Source organism: Coregonus clupeaformis, chromosome 16 (genome assembly GCF_020615455.1).
Source record: "Coregonus clupeaformis isolate EN_2021a chromosome 16, ASM2061545v1, whole genome shotgun sequence".
Classification (NCBI taxonomy): Eukaryota; Metazoa; Chordata; class Actinopteri; order Salmoniformes; family Salmonidae; genus Coregonus; species Coregonus clupeaformis.
The window spans coordinates 7,988,997-8,005,223 of NC_059207.1; positions in this window are offsets into that span (position 1 = coordinate 7,988,997).

Consider the following 16,227-nt stretch of genomic DNA (forward strand, 5'->3'; position numbering starts at 1 on the left):
ATTACAGTGAAATGCTTACTTACAGCCCTTAACCAACAGTGCATTTATTTTTAACAAAAAAAGTAAAAATAAAACAGCAACAAAAAAAGTGTTGAGAAAAAAAAGAGCAGAAGTCAAATAAAGTGACAGTAGGGAGGCTATATATACAGGGGGGTACCGTTGCAGAGTCAATGTGCGGGGGCACCGGCTAGTTGAGGTAGTTGAGGTAATATGTACATGTGGGTAGAGTTAAAGTGACTATGCATAAATAATTAACAGAGTAGCAGCAGCGTAAAAAGGATGGGGTGGGGGGGCAGTGCAAATAGTCCGGGTAGCCATGATTAGCTGTTCAGGAGTCTTATGGCTTGGGGGTAGAAGCTGTTGAGAAGTCTTTTGGACCTAGACTTGGCACTCCGGTACCGCTTGCCGTGCGGTAGCAGAGAGAACAGTCTATGACTAGGGTGGCTGGAGTCTTTAACAATTTTAAGGGCCTTCCTCTGACACCGCCTGGTATAGAGGTCCTGGATGGCAGGAAGCTTGGCCCCAGTGATGTACTGGGCCGTACGCACTACCCTCTGTAGTGCCTTGCGGTCGGAGGCCAAGCAGTTGCCATACCAGGCGGTGATGCAACCAGTCAGGATGCTCTCGATGGTGCAGCTGTATAATTTTTTGAGGATCTGAGGACCCATGCCAAATCTTTTCAGTCTCCTGAGGGGGAATAGGCTTTGTCGTGCCCTCTTCACGACTGTCTTGGTGTGTTTGGACCATGATAGTTCGTTGGTGATGTGGACACCAAGGAACTTGAAGCTCTCAACCTGTTCCACTACAGCCCCGTCGATGAGAATGGGGGCGTGCTCAGTCCTCTTTTTTTCCTGTAGTCCACAATCATCTCCTTTGTCTTAGTCACGTTGAGGGAGAGGTTGTTGTCCTGGCACCACACGGCCAGGTCTCTGACCTCCTCCCTATAGGCTGTCTCATCGTTGTCGGTGATCAGGCCTACCACTGTTGTGTCATCGGCAAACTTAATGATGGTGTTGGAGTCGTGCCTGGCCATGCAGTCATGGGTGAACAGAGAGTACAGGAGGGGACTGAGCACGCACCCCTGAGGGGCCCCCGTGTTGAGGATCAGTGTGGCAGATGTGTTGTTACCTACCCTTACCACCTGGGGACGGCCCGTCAAGAAGTCCAGGATCCAGTTGCAGAGGGAGGTGTTTAGTCCCAGGATCCTTAGCTTAGTGATGAGCTTAGAGGGCACTATGGTGTTGAATGCTGAACTGTAGTCAATGAATAGCATTCTCACGTAGGTGTTCCTCTTGTCCAGGTGGGAAAGGGCAGTGTGGAGTGCAATAGAGATTGCATCATCTGTGGATCTGTTGGGGCGGTATGCAAATTGGAGTGGGTCTAGGGTTTCTGGGATAATGCTGTTGATGTGAGCCATGACCAGCCTTTCAAAGCACTTCATGGCTACAGACGTCAGTGCTACGGGTCGGTAGTCATTTAGGCAGGTTATCTTAGAGTCCTTGGGCACGGGGACTATGGTGGTCTGCTTGAAACATGTTGGTATTACAGACTCAGTCAGGGACATGTTGAAAATGTCAGTGAAGACACTTGCCAGTTGGTCAGCACATGCTTGGAGTACACATCCTGGTAATCCGTCTGGCCCTGCGGCCTTGTGAATGTTGACCTGCTTAAAGGTCTTACTCACATCGGCTACGGAGAGCGTGATCACATAGTCATCCGGAACAGCTGGTGCTCTCATGCATGCTTCAGTGTTGCTTGCCTCGGGCGAGCATAGACGTGGTTTAGCTCGTCTGGTAGGCTTGTGTCACTGGGCAGCTCGCGGCTGTGCTTCCCTTTGTAGTCTGTAATAGTTTTCAAGCCCTGCCACATCCGACGAGCGTCAGAGCCAGTGTAGTACGATTCAATCTTAGTCCTGTATTGACTCTTTGCCTGTTTGATGGTTCGTCGGAGGTCATAGCGGGATTTCTTATAAGCGTCCGGGTTAGAGTCCCATTCCTTGAAAGCGGCAGCTCTACCCTTTAGCTCAGTGCGGATGTTTCCTGTAATCCATGGCTTCTGGTTGGGGGTATGTACGTACGGTCACTGTGGGGACGACATCATCGATGCACTTATTGATGAAGCCAGTGACTGATGTGGTGTACTCCTCAATGCTGTCTGAAGAATCCCGGAACATGTTCCAGTCTGTGCTAGCAAAACAGTCCTGTAGCTTAGCATCTGCGTCATCTGACCACTTTTTTATTAACCGAGTCACTGGTGCTTCCTGCTTTAGTTTTTGCTTATAAGCAGGAATCAGGAGGATAGAGTTATGGTCAGATTTGCCAAATGGAGGGCGAGGAGAGCTTTGTATGCGTCTCTGTGTGTGGAGTAAAGGTGGTCTAGAGTTTTTTTTTCCTCTGGTTGCACATTTAACATGCTGGTAGAAATTAGGTAGAACGGATTTAAGTTTCCCTGCATTAAAGTCCCCGGCCACTAGGAGCGCTGCATCTGGATGAGCGTTTTCCTGTTGATTTATGGCCTTGTACAACTCATTCAGTGCAATCTTAATGCCAGCATTGGTTTGTGGTGGTAAATAGACAGCTATGAAAAATATAGATGAAAACGCTCTTGGTAAATAGTGTGGTCTACAGCTTATCATAAGATACTCTACCTCAGGCGAGCAAAACCTCGAGACTTCCTTAGTATTTGATTTTGTGCACCAGCTGTTGTTTACAAATATACACAGACCGCCACCCCTTGTCTTACCGGAGTCAGCCGTTTCTATCCTGCCGATGTAGCGTATAGCCCGCTAGCTGTATGAAATCCATGTCGTCGTTCAGCCACGACTCGGTGAAACATAAGATATTACAGTTTTTAATGTCCCGTTGGTAGGATAACCGTAATCTTAAGTCATCCAATTTATTTTCAAATGATTGAACGTTGGCTAATAGGATTGATGGAAGAGGCAGTTTACTCGCTCGCCGTCGGATCCTTACAAGGCACCCCGATCTACATCCACGATATCTCCGTCTCTTCCTCACGCGAATGACGGGGATTTGGGCCTTGTCGGGTGTCTGTATGATATCCTTCGCGGCCGCCTCGTTGAAGAAAAAATCTTCGTCCAATACGAGGTGAGTAATCGCTGTCCTGATATCCAGAAGCTCTTTTTGGTTATAAGAGACGATGGCAGAAACATTATGTACAAAATAAATTACAAATAATGCGGAAAAACACACATAATAGTACAATTGGTTAGAGGGCTGTAAAACGGCAGCCATCTTCTCCGGCGTTGTTTTTTTTTGTCACATACTCCCCTTTATTACTTTTCAACCCTGCCATCCTTTCCCTACTTGGGGTAAATTAGTGAACAACAATGCCCAGGCCTCTACTTCCAGCCTATACTTACTATCTACACCTTATGGACACAGTCAATTTTACAATAATTCTATTTTATTTTATTTTTTATTTTTTTTGCTCCTGAACTTCTTCTACTCTCAACCTCTCCAATCATTTTCATGATGTCCATCCGGTTTGCTTCTATATGCCATATCTTTCTAACTGTGCTCTTTCCCAAAAGCTCCCAGCATACAACCTATATACTTATTATGGACACAGTATGCTTACATTATTAGTTAACTTGTTATTATTTGTTGTTATTTGTTATTAGTCTCATCCTTCAACTCCATGCAATACCTCCCATCTATCTCTCAACACCATCCATATAGGATTTCTATTTGCCATATATATTTCAACCGTACTGTGATGTTTTACAAAAGTTCTGAACCTTTCTATTCTCATTGCTTCTACAGATTGTGAATTAAAATTAAAACATTTTCGCTAAAAGTATTATTATATTATTGATCGATTGACTATGACTTTTCAGATCACCCAGTAATGCTATCTGCAAGGTTAGCTCCAGGTAAATATTGCAATCCTTTAGCCATTCCTGGACCTGTGTCCAAAAACAAGCTACAAATGGACAGAACCAAAACAAATGATCTAATGATTCTGTCTCTTCACAGCAAAATCTGCAGAGCTGGGAAGATTGTATCCCCCATATAAATAACATTCTATTGGTAGCAAGAATTGTATATAATAATTTAAATTGAAAGATTCTAATTTTTGAATCCGGTGTCGTTTTGCGTGTCAGTTCATAAACACTATGCCATGGGATCGGTACGTCAAAAATCTCTTCCCAACTATTTTGCAATCTATATGGGACGGCTGTCAATCCTTTGGTCCTTAAGTGAAACTGATATACTTTTTTATTTATCACAGTTTTCCTTAACCAATTATGTTCTTTAATGCAAGGCCGACAGACAAGTTCCTTATTTTCTCCCTTTTCCACTTTCCTCTTCCACTTTTGCGGTAAGGCTGCAATTATTTTGTTGTAATTTTGGGTAGAGCAGACATTTCCATATGTTTTTGTTAGCTGCATGTGCGACATAACTCCACCAGTCCTACCGATGATATCATTTACGAAGATTATACCTTTTTTAAACATTCTGTCAAAAAATAAAGTTTTTTTGTCAATTAGTATATTTGAATTTAACCACAATATTTGTTGCATTATTTGTTCTGTCGTTTCTGGAGGATTAAATTGAAATTGCATCCAACTTTCTATGGCTTGTTTTAGAAATAGTGATATTTGGGAGATTATTTCCTTTTCAAATAACTAAAAATGAGTTGTTGTAATCTGAATAAAGGGAAAAAGGCCTTTCTTGAACATTGGGTGAGACAATCTTACTAATTTGCTTGAGAACCAGTTCGGATTTAAGTATAACTTTTGTATGACTGAAGCTTTTAGTGATAGGTCTAATGCTTTAATATTTAATAATTTCTGTCCTCCGAATTCATATTCATTATATAAATATGACCTTTTAATTTTGTCTGGCTTGCCGTGCCAAATAAAATTGAATATTTTTTTCTCATATAATTTAAAAAACTGTTCGCTAGGTGTAGGCAAGACCATAAGCAAATAGGTAAACTGGGATAATACTAAAGAGTTAATCAGGGTGATTTTTCCACAAATTGACAGGTATTTTCCTTTCCATGGTAGTAAGATCTTATCTATTTTTGCTAACTTTCTATTAAAATTTATTGAAGTGAGATCATTTATTTCCTTTGGGATATGTATTCCGAGTATATCCACATCACCATCAGACCATTTTATTGGTAAACTACATGGTAATGTAAAAATTGTATTTTTTAGTGATCCAATACGTAATATAGTACATTTGTCATAATTTGGTTGTAATCCAGAGAGGTTAGAACATGTATCTAGATCCTCTATGAGGCTGTTGAGGGATTCTAGTTGTGGATTTAAAAGAAAACATGAATCATCAGCGTACAATGACACCTTTGTTTTTAAGCCCTGGATTTCTAATCCTCTGATATTATTATTGGATCTGATTTTAATAGCTAACATCTCGATGGCCACAATAAATAGATATGCCGATAGTGGACAACCTTGTTTCACTCCTCTTGACAGTTTAAAACTTTCTGAGAAATAGCCATTATTTACTATTTTACACCTAGGGTTACTATACATGATTTTGACCCATTTTATAAGAGATTCTCCAAAATTGAAATGCTCCAGGCATTTATATATAAACCCCAGTCGTACTTTATCAAATGCCTTTTCGAAGTCTGCTGTGAATAGCAGGCCTGGTTTCCCATATTTTCCATAGTGTTCTATTGTTTCCAATACTTGCCTTATATTATCTCCAATGTATCTTCCATGTAAAAAACCTGTCTGATTAGAATGAATAATATCCGACAATACCTTTTTAATTCTATGTGCTATACATTTTGCTAGAATTTTTGCATCACAACACTGAAGTGTAAGGGCGCCTCCATTTTTCTTAATGGACTGGATCTTTATATTTTCCACTTGTATCCTGTTTCAGTAATAATGAGATCATACCTTCTTCTTGAGTATCAGATAATCTACCATTTACATAGGAGTGGTTAAAACATGCTAATAACGGTCCTCTTAGTATATCAAAAAAGGTTTGGTATACCTCGACTGGTATGCCATCCAACCCTGGAGTTTTCCCAGACTTAAAGTCTTTAATTGCATCCAGAAGTTCCTCCTCTGTAATTTCACCTTCACATGAGTCTTTCTGTATGGCTGTTAATTTGGCATTATCAATAGAAAAAAAATCACTACAATTAGCTTCAGTTAGAGGAGATGGAGGCGACTGAAAAGAAAACATGTGCTTAAAGTACTTTGTTTCCTCCTTCAAAATATAATTTGGTGAATCATGGGTGACTCCGTCAATTGTAACCAGTTTCATTAAGTTCTTTTTGGTAGCATTCCTATGTTGAAGATTAAAAAATAATTTTGTGCATTTTTCCCCATATTCCATCCAGTTTGCTTTATTTTTATAATATATTACACTTGATCTTTCTTGAATAAGTTTCCCCATTTCTTTTTGTTTTTCCTCTAATTTATTCTGTGCCTCTATGTTACAGTTTTTATTGCCATCTATCTGTTCTGTTAGACTTTCTATTTCCTTTGTTAGTATAAACTCTTTTGACCTAAATTGCTTTTGTTTTCGAGATGAGTACTGAATTGCATGGCCTCTAAAGGCACATTTAAAGGTGTCCCATACAATAAGGGGATTTGCTGTACCTACGCACCCTGTGTCCTGCTCATGTTTGATAAGACTTGAGTTTTGCATTGGGGCCAAATACTATGCACGAGTTTGTACGAACATGTTGATCATTTATTTTGTGTACAACATGTAAATACAACCACCAACTTTTTTTTTTGTGTTGCTCAACTCAGCACGTCAAGGCCACTACGTCTCCAGTTGAGCAACACAAATGAGGAAAAAGTCAGTGGATGTATTCAAAAAATGTTTATTTTAAAAGTATGAATTTCAGCACCCCCTAGAAGAACTGTAGTTGTACAGGACAAACATAGGAACAGGTAAGCATTTTCAGAATTCACATTTTTACAAGAATTGACTGATGATGGCTCAATGTTGTTGCTAGCAAATCGCATGACCAGTTAAGCCTAACTCCCCTCCTGAAAAAAGAACATGAAGTCATGCTTCTGCTTAATAGCCTACTGGGGCATGAAATGCAATAATCCGAGTCGACCATGTCCTTTGTATACAACATGAAGTTTGTAGGCTACACCAGACAAAGGCGTTCATTGCCGATCAAGAAGGGGGAAGCGGCAGCGGACGCAGCACTGTGCAGCATCTAAATAGGCAGCGGAGTGGGCAGGAGCAACGTTTTAAAAAATCACGCACATGCTCAGAAATCTCCATATCTTTAGCCACGGCAAATCCGGAAACCGCCGCCACTCCGTTTTATTAAACACAACAAACACATTATGAATATTATGATTGTTGTTATGATTATTTCTGAGGAATGGCCTTAACTGACCCTGGGGATTAGTAGTAGTAGATTAATCCTCCATCATGCAGTCATGGTGTAATAATTGGTTGACCTGTAGTTGCAGTGGGTGACCCCTAGTGATGTCATGAGACAATCAAAAAATGCATATGTATTATAGAACTTTAGAAAAACAGCAAAACAATTATCAGTCTGTTGTAGGAATCTGCTTCTGAACAAGTGCAATGTGTATTGAGATGGAGAGATCCCAGCTAACCAGTTTTGGTTCCCAGAACGTTGTGGCAAAGCAAAGGAGAACGTTACAGGAACGTTCTGTGCTAGCTGGGATAGACCTTTACTCTGTCTGAATGGGACAGCCTGTAGTTAACAGGATCATCACAGAGACAGGCTGATAGAATCCTACTTCTTTCCCTGTGGATTACTTCCTAATCTATCACTGACAATACATCTCACAAGGGAGATTATACAGTATATTGGAAAGATTTTCAAGGTGCCCTAGTGTCAAGGTGACCATGTGCTTCTGTATTGGTTAAATTAACTCCTCAGTTTGAAATACCACCACCCGTGCTATCCATGCTATGAAATCGCAAGCTTTTCAGTGGCACCGCTGACTTAAGGTGTTGACAAGAGGGCAGTCACGTGTGTTCCCAAGACAGAGGATCCAATATTGAATGCCAGCGTGGGCTCCTGAGGAACGAAGTGGTACTGTTAAGTAAGCAGCGTGATGCCTGTTACACTCAGGCCGCTGTATCGTTTGCATGCAATGACATGAACAGGCTTGGCGTATCACACATCTGTTTGTTGCCTTACAAGAAGATAGGTGTTTGCCCCATGTAAATCCAGAGTGTCTGACCTTTCCGAGTTGTTTCATATCTATAGATGTATTTTGTCTCAGAAAGACAGAGCAAAGCCAGACTGTAACAGGCATAGATAACACAACCGCTGCTCTCTAAAATATCATGAGATAACCAGTGGTGTAAAGTACTTAAGTAAAAATACTTTAAAGTACTACTTAAGTAGTTTTTTGTGGTATCTGTACTTTACTTTACTATTTATATTTTTGCCAACTTTAACTTTAACCTCACTACATTCCAAAAGAAAAGAATGTACTTTTTACTCCATACATTTTACCTGACACCCAAAAGTACTCGTTGACAGGAAAATGGTCCAATTCACACACTTATCAAGAGAACATCCCTGGTCATCCCTACTGCCACTGATCTGGCGGACTCACTAAACACAAAATGCTTCATTTGTAAATTATGTCTGAGTGTTGGAGTGTGCCCATGGCTATCCGTCAATAAAAAAATAAAAATACAATTGTGCCGTCTGGTTTGCTTAATATAAGGAATTTGAAATGATTTATACTTTTACTTTTACTTTTGATACTTAAGTACATTTTAGCAATTCCATTTACCTTTTATACTTAAGTATATTTAAAAACAAATACTTTTAGACTTTTACTCAAGTAGTATTTTACTGGGTGGCTTTCACTTTTACTTGAGTCAATTTCTATTAAAGGTATCTTTACTTTTACTCAAGTATGACAATTGAGTACTTTTCCACCACTGGAGATAACACAGGAAACCGTTCATGTAATACCCCGCCATTTTTCAGTTCACTATGTTCAACTCCTTCTTTGCTATTATTTGCTTCCATATAAAATGTCCTAGTCTGCCATCTAGTGCATCTGAACTGTAAATGTTATATCTCTGAAGGTAAAAACCCCTGTGGTCCCAGTGATACAAAAGCCCATTGACTTTCCCCTGAAACAACCATAAACAACACAACAAAGCCCCTTGCCAGTAGAATGACATCATAAACCCCTGCTACATGTAAATCCCTATTAGATCTGAAGACAAGAAAACTCTAGGCAGCCGATGGTGATGAATGAGCTATGCCCGTTCAATGGAGGTCATCATTTGGCCCCTATGGTTGTAAATAACACCACTTGACCTTGTCCCACCTAGAATCAAGCCTGGTTTGATCTAGGCCGCATCCCAAATGGCACCCTATTCCCTACATGTAAGGGCTGTCCCTACGGCAACCCTACTGCCCTTGTCTGCTGCCTGAATGTCTCAGTAACACAAAGACCCACAAGCTATCTGGTGGGAATGCAGCCCTACAATGGGAATAACAGTGATTGCTGTCAAGATAACACTTCTAGCTAACTGATGAACGTCCACGTTGTGATCTTGAGTGGATGGTTATGGCTACTATTCCATCTCATATTTCTCAAATGAACAGCAACGCCTCACGGCACAACGCCTCTCCCCTATTTGACCTAGGTAGTTTGTGTTTGTGTGTTGATATGTAGGCTACGTGTGCCTATAAAAAAAGATATTTATGCATTTCTGTCCTTGAGCTGTTCTTGTCTATTCATGTTCTGTATAATGTCATGTTTCATGTTTTGTGTGGACCCCAGGAAGAGTAGCTGCGGCTTTCGCAACAGCTAATAGGGATCCTAATAAAATACGAAATACCAAGATGTCATTGAAATGATCAATATATTTTTATTGAAATCAAGGCGGAATTACGAGAAACCTTCAGGACCATCTTTTAGGCCTCCTTGAAGACTGATAAAATATCAACTGTTATAATGTGATGATCTAATGATATTTATTTGTCGTCTTATTAACATTCCCTTAATGGGCACAGTTGGAGCAACTTCAACTTTCCCTGGTGTGTTATCATCACACTCATAATAAACATAATAATGGCTGCACTTCATAATGGCTGCACTTTAAAATGGCTGCACATCAAAATGGCTGCACTTCATAATGGCTGCACTTCATAATGGCTGCACTTCATAACGGCTGTACTTCAAAATGGCTGCACTTCATAATGGCTGCACTTCAAAATGGCTGCACTTCAAAATGGCTGCACTTCATAATCGCTCCACTTCATAATGGCTGCACTTCAAAATGGCTGCACATGATAATGGCTACACTTCAAAACACGCGGATGGAAGCATACAGACATACACACACATACAGTGCATTCTGAAAGTATTCAGACCCCTTCCCTTTTACCACATTTTGTTACGTTACAGCCTTATTCTAAAATGGAATAAATATTCTTATTTTTTATCAATCTACACACAATACCCCATAATGACAAACTGAAAACAGGTTTTTAGACATTTTGGCAAATGTATTAAATATGAAAAACAGAAATACCTTATTTACATAAGTATTCAGACCCTGTTCTATGAGACTCAAAATTGAGCTCAGGTGCATCCTGTTGCCATTGATCATCCTTGAGATGTTTCTACAACTTGATTGGAGTCCACCTGTGGTAAATTCAATTGATTAGACATAATTTGGAAAGGCACACACCTGTCTATATAAGGTCCCACAGTTGACAGTGCATTTCAGAGCAAAAACCAAGCCATGAGGTCAAAGGAATTGTCCGTAGAGCTCCGAGACAGGATTGTGTTGAGGCACAGATCTGGGAAATGGTACCAAAACATTTCTGCAGCATTGAAGGTCGCCAAGAACACAGTGGTCTCCATCATTCTTAAATGGAAGAAGTTTGGAACCACCAAGACTCTTCCTAGAGCTGGCCGGCCGGCCAAACTGAGCAATCGGGGGAAAAGGGCCTTGGTCAGGGAGGTGACCAAGAACCCGATGGTCACTCTGACAGAGATGGGAGAACCTTCCAGATGGACAACCATCTCTGCAGCACTCCACTAATCAGCCCTTTATGGTAGAGTGGCCAGACGGAAGCCACTCCTCAGTAAAAGGCACAAGACAGCCCGCTTGGAGTTTGCCAAAAGGCACCTAAAGGACTCTCAGACCATGAGAAACAAGATTCTCTGGTCTAATGAAACCAAGATTGAATGCCAAGCATTACGTCTGGAGGAAACCTGACATCATCCCTACAGTGAAGCATGGTGGTGGCAGCATCATGCTGTGGGGATGTTTTTCAGCGGCAGGGACTGGGAGACTAGTCAGGATCGAGGAAAATATGAACGGAGCAAAGTACAGAGAGATTCTTGACATAAACCTGCTCCAGAGCGCTCAGGACCTCAAACTGGGGCGAAGGTTCACCTTCCAACAGGACAATGACCCTAAGCACACTGCCAAGACAACGCTGGCGTGGCTTCGGGACAAGTCTCTGAATGTCCTTGAGTGGCCCAGCCAGAGCCCGGACTTGAACCCGAACATCTCTGGAGAGACCTGAAAATAGCTGTGCAGCGATGCTCCCCATCCAACCTGACAGAGCTTGAGACGATCTGCAGAGAAGAATGGTGACAAGGGGGCCAGCTAGGCCTTAACACCAGACCTCTGCTCCTGAACCCAAGGGGCCAGCTAGGACTTAACACCAGACCTCTGCTCCTGAACCCAAGGGGCCAGCTAGGACTTAACACCAGACCTCTGCTCCTGAACCCAAGGGGCCAGCTAGGCCTTAACACCAGACCTCTGCTCCTGAACCCAAGGGGCCAGCTAGGCCTTAACATTACAACTGTCAGATCGTCCCATTAGGAGGCTCAGTACAGCAGGGGTGCATCCCAAATGGCACCCTATTCCCTATATAGTGCACTACTTTTGACAAGTGGCCCCCTAAGTATTTCACTACTGTATATAGGGAATAGGGTGCCATTTGGAACGTAACCCCAGGAGTTTCATGTTATGGTGGTAAACGCCCCTTACAATTAGCAGTGTGAATAAAAAAAATACCTAGAATGCCTGTCGGTCTCCATCAGTCTGGTTGCGTCCCAATAGTCTCTCCTTTCTCCTGAACTGTGCACTTGTTCACTTCCCTTCATGGATTTGAAGGGAAATGAATGATGTATGAAAACTCCCTCTAGCCTATGGCTACACCAATCCAATGCTTTTAAACTTGTGGGGAGCAGTAAACGATTGCACACTTCAGGAGGAAATAGATATCATTGAGATGCCTCCTTTGAGTCTAGCAGGGGAGGAAGTGGGTGTCTTCTTTGTGGAGATGGAGCTTGGCATCAGGGTAATTCCTTAGGTTGTTTTTTTCTATTTTCTGTATACAATCAGCAAGGGGTCTAATTGGTGAAGAGGGGACTCTGAGTAATGACTAGACTTGCTGTTGCACCCATCGGCAATGTACAGTGTACAATGTACAGTCCTTTATATGGGAATTACATTTGTATAACCAGTGTGTCACTTTGGTAATTCAGCATCTCCAGATCTTGAGCTTGTCATAACCCAGTGAACCCTGAGACAATGGATCGTCAAGATTCTAACCCTCTCACAGCTTTCTTCACAACAATTAACATTTGGTGAATAAATATGATTTAACTGGAGAAATATGTCTTATTGATAGAAAAGTGGTTACAGTTTTTTCTGACTGGGAGGTTTTCATAGGAAAAATAATGAATGTTTTTTCTATAGACAGAAATACACAAACTACTGACATTCACTGGCCTCAGTGAGTGACTGGATAATGTGCACTGAGAATTAATGTGGTATTCCAAAATGTTGATCAATGTATCCTTCTACAGGACATTAACTTCCCTGAACCAATTTCTCTTCAGCCCATTAGGATCCAAAGGCCTTGACAACATTACAGCCTTTAATCCTCTCTGGACTTTGCAACAAACATATGAGGTGAATGCAGTGGTGTAAAGTACTTAAGTAAAAATACTTTAAAGTACTACTTAAAGTAAATAGTTTTTTTGGGTATCTGTACTTTACTTTACTATTTATATTTTTTGACAACTTTTACTTTTACTTCACTACATTCCTAAAGAAAATAATGTACTTTTTACTCCATACATTTTCCTTGACACCCAAAAGTACTTGTTACATTTTGAATGCTTAGCAGGACACGAAAATTGTCAAATTCACACACTTATCAAGAGAACACATGATCATCCCTACTGCCTCTGATCTGGCGGACTCACTAAACACAATTGCTTCGTTTGTAAATTATGTCTGAGTGTTGGTGTGTTCCCCTGGCTATCCGTAAAGTTAGAAAACAAGAAAATGGTGCCGTCTGCTTTGCGTAAAATAAGGAATTTGAAATTATTTGTACATTTACTTTTGATACTTAAGTATATTTTAGCAATTACATTTACTTTTGATACTGAAGTATATTTAGAACCAAATACTTTTAGACTTTTACTGAAGTAGTATTTTACTGGGTTACTTTCACTTTTACTTGAGTAACTTTCTATGAAGGTATCTATACTTCTACTTCAGTATGATAATTGGGTACTTTCTCCACCACTGGGTGAATGATTTTGAAGCCACCGCAACAAACATATGAGGTGAACGATGTTGATGAAGCCAGCGTGATCTAAGGCATTTACAAAGAACAACATCATCAAGGGTGGAGCAGAGCAACCAGTAAACATTGACATCTTTCTCTGGACAAACAAATGCTCTGTCAAAACTCAATACATCATCTTCAAATGAAGCCATAGGGCAATTTTGGCAAATGACAAATGAGTTGGTCCATCTTCATCCCAGTGGGCCTGTCTAAATTGTTTTTTTTTTGTTGCACAAAATTATGATTAATTAGCTAATAAGGGGTGGCTCAAGGGGAAAATAGGCCAGTGTGGGAGGCTCAAGGAATAAAATGGTCCGGTGAGTTAGAAATTCCCGGCCCAATTTCTGGTCCCAGTCCGTCCCTGAATGAAACTTCTTCAATTTTCTTCTTCTAATTGATGAGAGTAGAGAGCACTGAACCTCTGATGAGAGTAGAGAGTACTGTAACTCGGATGAGAGTAGAGAGTACTGTAACTCGGATGAGAGTAGAGAGGACTGTACCATGATGAGAGTAGAGATGACTGTACCTCTGATGAGAGTAGAGAGGACTGTACCTATGATGATAGTAGACCGTACTGTACCTCTGATGAGAGTAGAGAGGACTGTACCACTGATGAGAGTAGAGACCACTGTACCTCTGATGAGAGTAGAGAGGACTGTACCATGATGAGAGTAGAGAGTACTGTACCATGATGAGAGTAGAGATGACTGTACATCTGATGAGAGTAGACCGTACTGTACCTATGATGATAGTAGAGAGTTCTGTACCTCTGATGAGAGTAGAGAGGACTGTACCTCTGATGAGAGTAGAGAGGACTGTACCTCTGATGAGAGTAGAGAGGACTGTACCTCTGATGAGAGTAGAGAGGACTGTACCTCTGATGAGATTAGAGAGCACTGTACCTGTGATGAGAGTAGACCGTACTGTACCTCTGATGAGAGTAGAGAGCACTGTACCTCTGATGAGAGCAGAGAGCACTGTCCTTCTGATGAGAGTAGAGAGCACTGTACCTCCGATGTGAGAAGACTGTACCATGATGAGAGTAGAGAGTACTGTACCATGATTAGAGCAGGGAGAACTGTACCATGATGAGAGTAGAGAGTACTGTACCTCTGATGAGACCAGAGAGCACTGTACCTCTGATGAGAGTAGAGAGGACTGTATCTCTGATGAGAGTAGAGAGTACTGTACCATGATGAGAGTAGAGATGACTGTACCATGATGAGAGTAGAGATGACTGTAACTCTGATGAGAGTAGAGAGCACTGTACCTCTGATGAGAGTAGAGAGGACTGTAACTCTGATGAGAGTAGAGAGGACTGTACCATGATGAGAGTAGAGAGTACTGTACCTCTGATGAGAGTAGAGAGCACTGTACCAATAATGAGAGTAGAGAGGACTGTACCATGATGAGAGTAGAGAGTACTGTACCATGATGAGAGTAGAGATGACTGTACATCTGATGAGAGTAGACCGTACTGTACCTATGATGATAGTAGAGAGTTCTGTACCTCTGATGAGAGTAGAGAGGACTGTACCTCTGATGAGAGTAGAGAGGACTGTACCTCTGATGAGAGTAGAGAGGACTGTACCTCTGATGAGAGTAGAGAGGACTGTACCTCTGATGAGATTAGAGAGCACTGTACCTGTGATGAGAGTAGACCGTACTGTACCTCTGATGAGAGTAGAGAGCACTGTACCTCTGATGAGAGCAGAGAGCACTGTCCTTCTGATGAGAGTAGAGAGCACTGTACCTCCGATGTGAGAAGACTGTACCATGATGAGAGTAGAGAGTACTGTACCATGATTAGAGCAGGGAGAACTGTACCATGATGAGAGTAGAGAGTACTGTACCTCTGATGAGACCAGAGAGCACTGTACCTCTGATGAGAGTAGAGAGGACTGTATCTCTGATGAGAGTAGAGAGTACTGTACCATGATGAGAGTAGAGATGACTGTACCATGATGAGAGTAGAGATGACTGTAACTCTGATGAGAGTAGAGAGCACTGTACCTCTGATGAGAGTAGAGAGGACTGTAACTCTGATGAGAGTAGAGAGGACTGTACCATGATGAGAGTAGAGAGTACTGTACCTCTGATGAGAGTAGAGAGCACTGTACCAATAATGAGAGTAGAGAGGACTGTACCATGATGAGAGTAGAGATGACTGTACCTCTGATGAGAGTAGAGATCACCGTACCTCTGATGAGAGTAGAGAGGACTGTACCATGATGAGAGTAGAGAGTACTGTACCATGATGAGAGTAGAGAGCACTGTACAACTGATGAGAGTAGAGAGGACTGTACCATGATGAGAATAGAGATGACTGTACCATGATGAGAGTAGAGAGCACTGTACCTCTGATGAGAGTAGAGAGTACTGTAACTCGGATGAGAGTAGAGAGGACTGTACCATGATGAGAATAGAGATGACTGTACCTCTGATGAGAGTAGAGAGGACTGTACCTCTGATGAGATTAGAGAGCACTGTACCTGTGATGAGAGTAGACTGTACTGTACCTCTGATGAGAGTAGAGAGGACTGTACCTCTGATGAGAGTAGAGAGCACTGTACCGCTGATGAGAGTAGAGAGGACTGTACCATGATGAGAGTAGAGAGTACTGTACCATGA